Raw genomic sequence first — 8,425 nt, 5'->3', positions numbered from 1 at the left:
CTCCCCTCCTTCCCTTCCCCAGCACCTCCCACCTGCTTGTGGGCCCCCCGATGACCAGCGCCTCCCCCTCCCTCCTCATGCCTCCTGCCCACCACGGTCAGCTGTTTTGTGGCATGCAGGAGGCTCTGGGAGGGGAAGGGGAGAGTAATGAGGATGTGGCATGCTCGGGGGAGGAGGCCGAATGGGGTGGGAAGAGGCAGGGTAGGGGACTTGGAGGAAGGGGTGCGGTGGGGGCAGGGCCTGGGGCAGAGCTGGTGGTCCAGCACTCCCGGCACATTGGAAAGTCAATGCCTGTGGCTGGGGTTAAGGACCAGCTCAGGGACACAGCAACATACTTGGGCGTGGAACCCTGGGATCCGGACTCCCAGTCTCTCTCGCTCTCCCTCTCTGCCCAAACACACTCACTAGCAAAGTAAGCTCTCCCCACCCAACCTGTTCTTTAGCCCCATCTCCTGTCTTTTTATACCTCCCTGTCCAGGTTTTTCTCTTTCACACCCTTGCTCTGGCCATCCCTGTCCTCTCTCCTCAGCTCTCTCACCTTCCTTTGTAAGCTCGCCCACTTTTGTATTTCCCCCCTGTTCATTGGGAAATGCTTGTCTTGTTGGCCCGTGGGATACTTTTGGCCAGCTCCCAGAGCATGAGTCCAGTGGGCTGTGTCTACACTAAAAAGCAACAGGGCTTCAATCCTGGATCCCAGCTTGACTCAGGCTCAGACCTGCCACACCTGTGTAGACACAAGGTGGGGTTAGGCTTGAGCCAGAGTTCAAGCCCTGGGTTTACACTGCCGTGTGGACACCCCCCACCCCCCGACACTACCACTGTACAAATTAATAATCCCATTTATCTACCTTCCTTTTAAGGGCCATGAGACAGGAGTTGTTCCCAAGATGGGAGGCAGGGGGATCATGATGTGGGGCACTCTTGCTGGGGAGTAGAGAAGAGGTATCTCCAAGGGACTAAGTGCCCTGTATTCCCTAGCCTGTGTGTCTGCGATCCCAGTTCCCCTCCAGCCCTGCAATAGGAACAGGACAGAGAGGTCAGCTGAGCTCTGAGCACGGAAGGACAGTTTTTCAGCGCTCTGTCAGTGACTCGCCTCTCTCCCTTTCCGGAGTGCCTGAGGTCAAGCACATCCTTAAGGGATTGGGTCAGGGGCTGCCAAAGCTACAGGAAGCCAAGAGAAGGGGAACAGCCTTGGGAAGGGGCTGCTGAGCCACGTGAACAGGGGCAGGAACGAACCCCAGGGTGTCATCTCAGAACAGGCCGAGCCGCAGAAAAACGATCTAGAAAACGGAAGTGCCTAAGTGCTCATTTCTAATCCCCAGAAGAGCAGGGGATGATTTTCATCTTAGAGCCACCCCACGTCCCTCCAGAAGTACCAGAGAGGGAGGTGTGTCCTGGATCTAGTCCTGAGCCTCCTGAAATCAGCCGGAGGTGTCCCCTTGGGTTCAGTGGGAGCAGGAACACGTGCTGGGCATAGGGCTCTATGAAGACACTCTCCCAAAGGATGCTAGTAGTGGTCTTGCTCGCTGAGCGTTTGTGGCACTTTCTGTCCTGAGATCTCCATGCACTTTTCTTTGCACAGACCCTTTGGGCTCTGTGATCATGGAGGATCTAGCCAGGGCTCCAGCTAGAGCCTGAATATCTGCAGTACTAGTTTTAGCCCTGCAGCCCGAGCCCCATGACCTTGAGTTAGCTGAGCCAGGCTCTGAGACTCAGTGCTGCCAGTTTTTTAATCACAGTGTAGATATAGCCTTAATCTCCTGCTCCTGATTCCTGCAGTTTAGCCATCTTGGGTGTGAGATCCCTAGACTTTCTGGAACCACAGGCTCAAATCCTGCCAGAACTGTCTCAGCCCTTCAGCATCAAGTAGGCAGAGCTGCAGCAGTAGCAGGTAGTTCACTGTGTGGGCGTGTGATGAAAGGGCGATAAACCTTACACAAAGGCAGATGGGATTAGCTCCTAGACCTAGCACATGCAGTTACCTTTCACCAAGATCCCAGACCCTCAAAGAGAAGAAATCAACCCCCTTGCCCACAGAGTTCATTGCCCACGGACACCTCACAGTACCTGCCAGGGTGCTGAGACCTTCTGAACTCTGCCCATGAGAGGCCCAATGGAAACAGAGCACTTTGCAAAACCCAGCCCTTAGTTAAGGGCCAGAACAGGAGCTGAATACCTTTGGAAAACCGAGCCCCAGTTATAGGCATTGACCATTTGAAAAGCTAATCCCATAAATTCTCTTCTTCCTCACTACCTAGCCAGTCACAGAACTCCCTACCGCTGGCTATCATCTTCCAGGAGCCTTTCCCAGCATGCTCTCCTGGTGCCTGGCCCTTTAAATCTGGGCTGGTGAACCAGCTGCAGCCCTATGGTAGTCCTCTGGCTGCTGAGTGCTGCAGGTTGAAACCCCGGCCTTTCTCGCTGGTAAGTGAGCCAATTGACATTGTTTTCTCCTGGCTTTTCCCCTTTATCTGTGCAGATGTGGAACATCCTCCTGGGGAGTCTTTCAGACGACACAGGTTCCCCTCTGGGCTTTGCAGGGCTGTTAAAGGCCTTTTCTGTGCAAGCCAGAGGACTGCACAGAGATGCGCTCTTCATATCAGTTTCTCTCTGACTTTGGATCTCTTTTGGTTCCTGCTGGGCAGTCTAGTTCCTTTTCCTGTTAATATTTAAAGCAGCTGTTTGTATTGCATCATTTTCCATCCATGGGCTCGTTTAGAGCTGTGTTTATAATCCCAGCAATTAGCGATGAGAAAAGACCTCCTGGGTCACTCAGCCTGTCTCCCTTCCAGTGCAGGCTTGGCCCTGTATTCATCTCCGAGTGCTTCGGCCAGACTAGTACTAAGAATCCCAAGCGAGGAGGCCTCCACCACTTCCCTTAGGAGCCAGATTAACACAGCTGGTGGGTAGTGAAACGTATCTTTCCCTGTAGACACCTGTATTCACTGAGTGCCTAAAGTTTTCTGTAAAAGTTCTCTCGGGACCTAAATTTCCACCTCCGGGCACATGGGCTGCTAAGAGCCTGGACACCTATTTCCCGCCTAAGCCCCAGCATGCTCCAGGCCCTGGGGGAAGAAAGGCAGGGGAACGCCTATCTCCCCTGCGGGGCCAGAGGTCACCTACCACATTCAGGTTTCAGAGTAGCAGCCGTGTCAGTCTGTATCTGCAAAAAGAAAAGGAGGACTTGTGGCACCTTAGAGACTAACCAATTTATTAGAGCATAAGCTTTCATGAGCTACAGCCCACTTCACTTCCTTTGAGGTCACACGAAAGGCTCCCTGTTCTCGGTCCAGGTGCCTGGACCTGATACAGGGGCTGCAATTGCAGACAGATGGTCAGACTCTGCCTGTGGCTGGAGCATGCTCAGTGCAGACAGAATCTTCAGAGTTTTTAGCTGCAAAGCTCGAGCAAAGAGCTGTCCCACTGGAGGTGGATTTTCACAGGGATAGCAAAAGGCACATCCCTAATGCAAAGGGACAAGTTTCAAGTCCCTGCTCTAAAGGGGGGCCTAGAGATTCTCAAAGGAAAGGTCCCCAGAATTTTTTAACGTGAACAAAACCATGCATTTTTTCTCTACGCTGTTTTTTGGAAGTGGCTGGACCATTTGGGCTGAAATTTTCCCGAAATTCTCAGCCTGAGGCAGACACCCAGCATGGAACAGTTACAGTCTGGCAAAGTTATGAGCAACTGAAAACAAAGTCTTACGATGGGAAGAGTAGGGCAACCCTATTCTTAGGCACTGCAGCCGTGAAAAGCTGTGCTGGGAAGAGCACGGAGAGGAGACTTGCAAAGGTTAATGTGTTGTCTGGTATCCCAGGCTTGTGAATGAACAGAGAACTTCAGTTTCCAGGGCCGGCAGCCCCTCTCGCTGCCTGAACAGAGAGGGCATTGAAAGGGTTTTAGTACACAGTGTGAGAGCAGCTCTCTGAACTGGCCCATTCGCCACGCTGCCTTCCAGACCTGAGCATCGCTGGAGGGTGGAAGCGGAAGTGGAACCCAGCGACCCCTGCCAGACGAACACCGTGAGGCCCCCTGCAGTGAGGCCAGCAAAAGCTTTCACTACAGAGCCCTCCCCACGCCCTTCCCTTGCTCTGACCTATTACGGGGCTGTAGAGTTCAGTTTCACCGGCTCACTGCAGCGTCTCACAATGCAGAATTATTGGAGAAGGAAACCCTCCCCCGACAAACTCCAGTGTATCTCCCACTCCAGGAACAGTCTCACCACATCTTAGCCACCCAGCGCCCTCTTTTCCTTCATTAGGCTCCACCTCCCTCACCTGTACTGCTGTCCTGGGTTTTATCTTGTTGGAGTCAGGGCACAAGACTGACTGTTTTGGTGGTGTTATTTGTATCACAATAGCACTGAGGCACACCAACCAAGATCGGGGCTCCATTGCGCTAGGTGCTGTACGAACTAACGGAGAGTCACCACCCTGAAGTGCTTGTAATGTAAATAGATAAGACAAGCAAAGGGCTGCAGTGGAGAGATATAACTTGCAAGCAGAGTGATTGTCTCTGCAGATAGGCCCATGTTATGGAATCATGCTACAGCCCTGGTCTTTGCTGAATTGTCACATGGTTCTAACCACACAGACCAGACCAGCAAGCTGCCTTGGCATCGAACATTTTGTCACGTGCACGAGTCTATGGACCATAAACTGTTTGGGGCAGGATTTTTTGCATGCTCTGTAAATCACCCTGTACGGTGTAGGAAAGCTCTGTAAGAACAGCAGTGTGAGGTTCTGTGTTTGGCGCATCTCATGGACTCCCAGCAAAAACGCTCAGTGCACATGTAAAAAGAGATGGGGGTTGTAACTAGGGTGACCAGATGTCCCGATTTTATAGGGACAGTCCTGATATTTGGGGCTTTTTCTTAGATAGGCTCCTATTACCTCCCACCCTGTCCCAATTTTTCACACTTGCTATCTGGTCACCCTAGTTGTAACTACCAGCCCGGCTAACTCAGCCTGGGATCTGAGAGTCAAGCTGGGCTCTTTGTTTCTCAGATGTCCCCGCCTGTGAGAGGTTATCCAGGCTAAATTAGGCCCTCAGTGACACGTGTGCAGTCCCCTTGTCTTTGGACACCTGCCCTGCTCCGTTGCCATCAATGTCCTTGCACAGAAGTAACTGATTGAAATTTAATACACATCTGTTGATGATGCCCCAGAAGGAAGGGAATCCATCTTGCATTCTCAGCTGTGCTGGCTCCACACCCCCAGCAGAAGCAGAAAGTAGTAAAGAACCTCACAGTATAGTAGTCACTTGAGTCAGCAGCTGGTATTCTGATACACCCAGGGGGGATGAGCTGATGAGTTAAGGTGGCTTTTTTGTATTGTTTTACTGTCTCTCTTTTCAGAGAAAAGCCAAATGTGTCGTCATCTCTCCACTATAGCGAGTGATGGTGCGAGTTGTCAGCATGAAATTACACGTTGATCTCGTCTCTTTGTGTCTGTGAAACCTGTGCCCTGTGCTTGGAATGTTCACTAGTGAAATGATCAGCTTGGCTGGGCTCTTGATAATAGAGGATGTCACGTTTTTTACTTGTTGCAGGATCAAATCCAAATCTGGGTCAATAATTTTTACCATCATGTGAGATGAATTTGGTGGTTTCTATCCAGTTACTAATAAGCAGATATTGCTTAAATCAGCCTCTGTACCAGATGACTGGAGGGTAGCTAATGTAATGGCTGTTTTTAAACAAGGCTCCAGAGGTGATCCTGGCAATTACCGCCCAGTAAGCCTAACCTCAGTAGCAGGCCAATTGATTGAAACTATAGTAAAGAACAGAATGATCAGACACATAGATAAACACGATATGCTGGGGAAGAGTTAACATGGCTTTTGTAAAGGGAAATCATGCCTCACCAGTCTATTAGAATTCTTTGAGAGGGTCAACAAGCATGTGGACAAGGGGGATCCAATGGATACAGTGTACTGTGACTTTCAGAAAGCCTTTTACGAGGTCCCTCACCAAAGGCACTTAAGCAAAGTAGGCAGTCATGGGATAAGAGGGAAGATCCTCTCATGGATCAATAACTAGTTAAAAGATAGGAAACAAAGGGTAGGAATAAATGGTCAGTTTTCACAGCGGAGAGAGGTAATTAGAAGGGTCCCCCAAGGATCTGTAGTGGGACCAGCTCTGTTCAGTGTATTCATAAATGATCTGGAAAAAGAGATGAACAGTAAGGTTGCAAAATTTGCAGATGATACAAAATTACTCAAGATAGTTAAGTTCAAAGCTGACTGCGAAGAGTTACAAAGGGATCTCACAGAACTGGGTGACTGGGCAACAAAATGGCAGATGGAATTCTGTTGGTAAATACAAAATAATGCACACTGGAAAAATATAACCCCAGCTATACATACAAAATGAGGGGGTTTAAAGTAGCTGTTCCCACTCAAGAAAGAGATCTTGGCGTCATTGTGGATAGTCCTTTGAAAATATCTGCTCCGTGTGCAGTCAAAAAATCTGACAGAATATTAGGAACAAATTCGGAAAGGGATAAATAATAAAACAGAAAACGTCATAATGCTACTTTCTAAATCCATGGTACACCCACACCTTGAATACTGTGTGGTTTCCCCATTTCAAAAAAAAAATATATATATATATAAAATTGGAAAAGGGCAACAAGAGTGATTACGGGTACGGAACAACTTCCATACAAGGAGATTAAAAAGCTTGTTCAGTTTAGAAAAGGGATGATGGAGGGGGGGTATATGATAGAGGTCTAGCAATCATGAATGGTGCAGAGAAAGTGAATAGGTATTTACCCCTTCACACAACACAAGAGCTAGGAGTCACCCAATGAAATCACTAGTCAGCAGATTTAAAACAAACATAAGTACTTCTTCACACAACACAGAGTCAACCTGTGGAACTCATTGCCAGGGGATGCTGTGAAGGCCAAAAGTATTAAAAAAAATAATTCGGTAAATTTGTGGAGGATAGGTCCAGCGATGGCTATTAGCCAACGTGATTAGGGCTGCAATCCCATGCTCTGGGTATCCCTAAACCTCCCACTGCCAGATGCCGGGGCTGAATGACAGGGGACTGATCGTTCAAAGTTGCCTTGTTCTGTTCATCTCTGAAGCATCTGGCACTGGCCACTGTTAGAGACAAGATACTGGGCTGGATGGACCCAGTACAGCCGTTCTTATATCCACGCCAAGGAAACCACAACTCCAGCTGGCAGTCTGAGCAAGTGAGCCAAGGATTTGAATAGACACTGAACAACCCTCTCCACCCTAGAGGTGACCCTCCCAGATCAGGGCATGTTGGTACAGCAATCTGGGGCTTGAACTGTGGATACATTATGGCTGGAATAGTCAGCGGGATTGAGCACCTACAACTGGAGCCAGTTTTTCAAAGGAGCTCAGCACCCTGGGTGCAGGGCTCTCCTGAAAAATTTGGCTCTGCATGGATCAAGGAATTCATTTTCCTAGGTTGTCAATCCAGCACCTTCCACCAGTATTAAACTGCAAAACTGCAAGTCCGTCTTGTGCTTCATGCCAGCAGGAATGGCTCATGCGCAGCTCCTAGGACACGTTCTCCTCTGGCGCAGGGGGATTGACGGCTCTGGCGCATTCAGAAATAGGCAAGCATGGATGCAACAAGGCAGTTTTCACCTGTATCAAAAGACTGACAGTCCCCCCTGCAGGACACACACCAGACAGCGGTGACACAAGATAGCAGGGCTGAACTGGCAGGCAGCAGGCCAAGCCAACAAGACCCACGCAGTGAACAGCATATTTAATGACAGCAATGAAGGGAGTGCTGACTACTGGGGGCTTAATCACTCAATGGTTTGGGGCATTGGCTGCCTCACTGCTCTGTTACGTGCTGGCTGATATTCTGGAGGGCTAACTTCAGCATTATTCCCAAAATGTAGCTGTCTTCATTTTCAGCCTCCTACGGCTCCCCCACCCCAAAGCCCCTCAAAGACGCTGCAAGTCCAACCCTGTTTCTAGTCCCACGGGGTCATGTGCCAGCTGAATTGGTGACAACACACATGGCTTTTTATCCCAATGCAAATGTGCCCCAAAGGAGTCGTGGTTGCCCCAGTTTGCTCTGGGAACGCAGTGGGGACAGAGTCCAGGGGACATGCATGCAGAGGGGCACGAGTGGCATAGAGGGCAGTGAATGTATTCTGATGCCAACTAGTGCATTGGTGCAAGAACTTTTGCAGGATCATGACTGAGCTGGCAGGGGCTTGCAATACAGGTGCTGTAGAATGGACGCAGAGTTTATGCATCTAGATTTTCAGCTAGACAGTGCGGCAACGAACATGGGGCTTCTTGTAGTGAGTGACGTCTTCGTGTGTGTTACTGGTATGGAAAAGTGGGAGCGGCTCCTTGGAAAAAGGAACAGAATTTTGTAACGTTCTGGTAATTTACTTTGATCTTTTGCGTGGATTGTAGTAAA

At 49.6% G+C, this 8,425-nt stretch overlaps 1 long non-coding RNA gene across 1 annotated transcript; it reads right to left on the bottom strand.

Moving 5' to 3' along the window:
- Window positions 1–2,133: 2,133 nt before the first annotated feature.
- LOC140897607 (uncharacterized) lies at window positions 2,134–5,197 on the bottom strand. Its single transcript, XR_012154759.1, has 3 exons — window positions 4,278–5,197; window positions 3,124–3,163; window positions 2,134–2,659 (listed from the first exon to the last, which is right to left on the bottom strand). It is a non-coding gene; the product is annotated as an uncharacterized lncRNA (long non-coding RNA).
- Window positions 5,198–8,425: the final 3,228 nt, after the last annotated feature.

The sequence above is a fragment of the Lepidochelys kempii genome, chromosome 14 (genome assembly GCF_965140265.1).
Source record: "Lepidochelys kempii isolate rLepKem1 chromosome 14, rLepKem1.hap2, whole genome shotgun sequence".
Lineage (NCBI taxonomy): Eukaryota > Metazoa > Chordata > Testudines > Cheloniidae > Lepidochelys > Lepidochelys kempii.
Note: the sequence above shows the minus strand (reverse complement) of the source record. Positions and strands in the feature narration are given on the sequence as shown.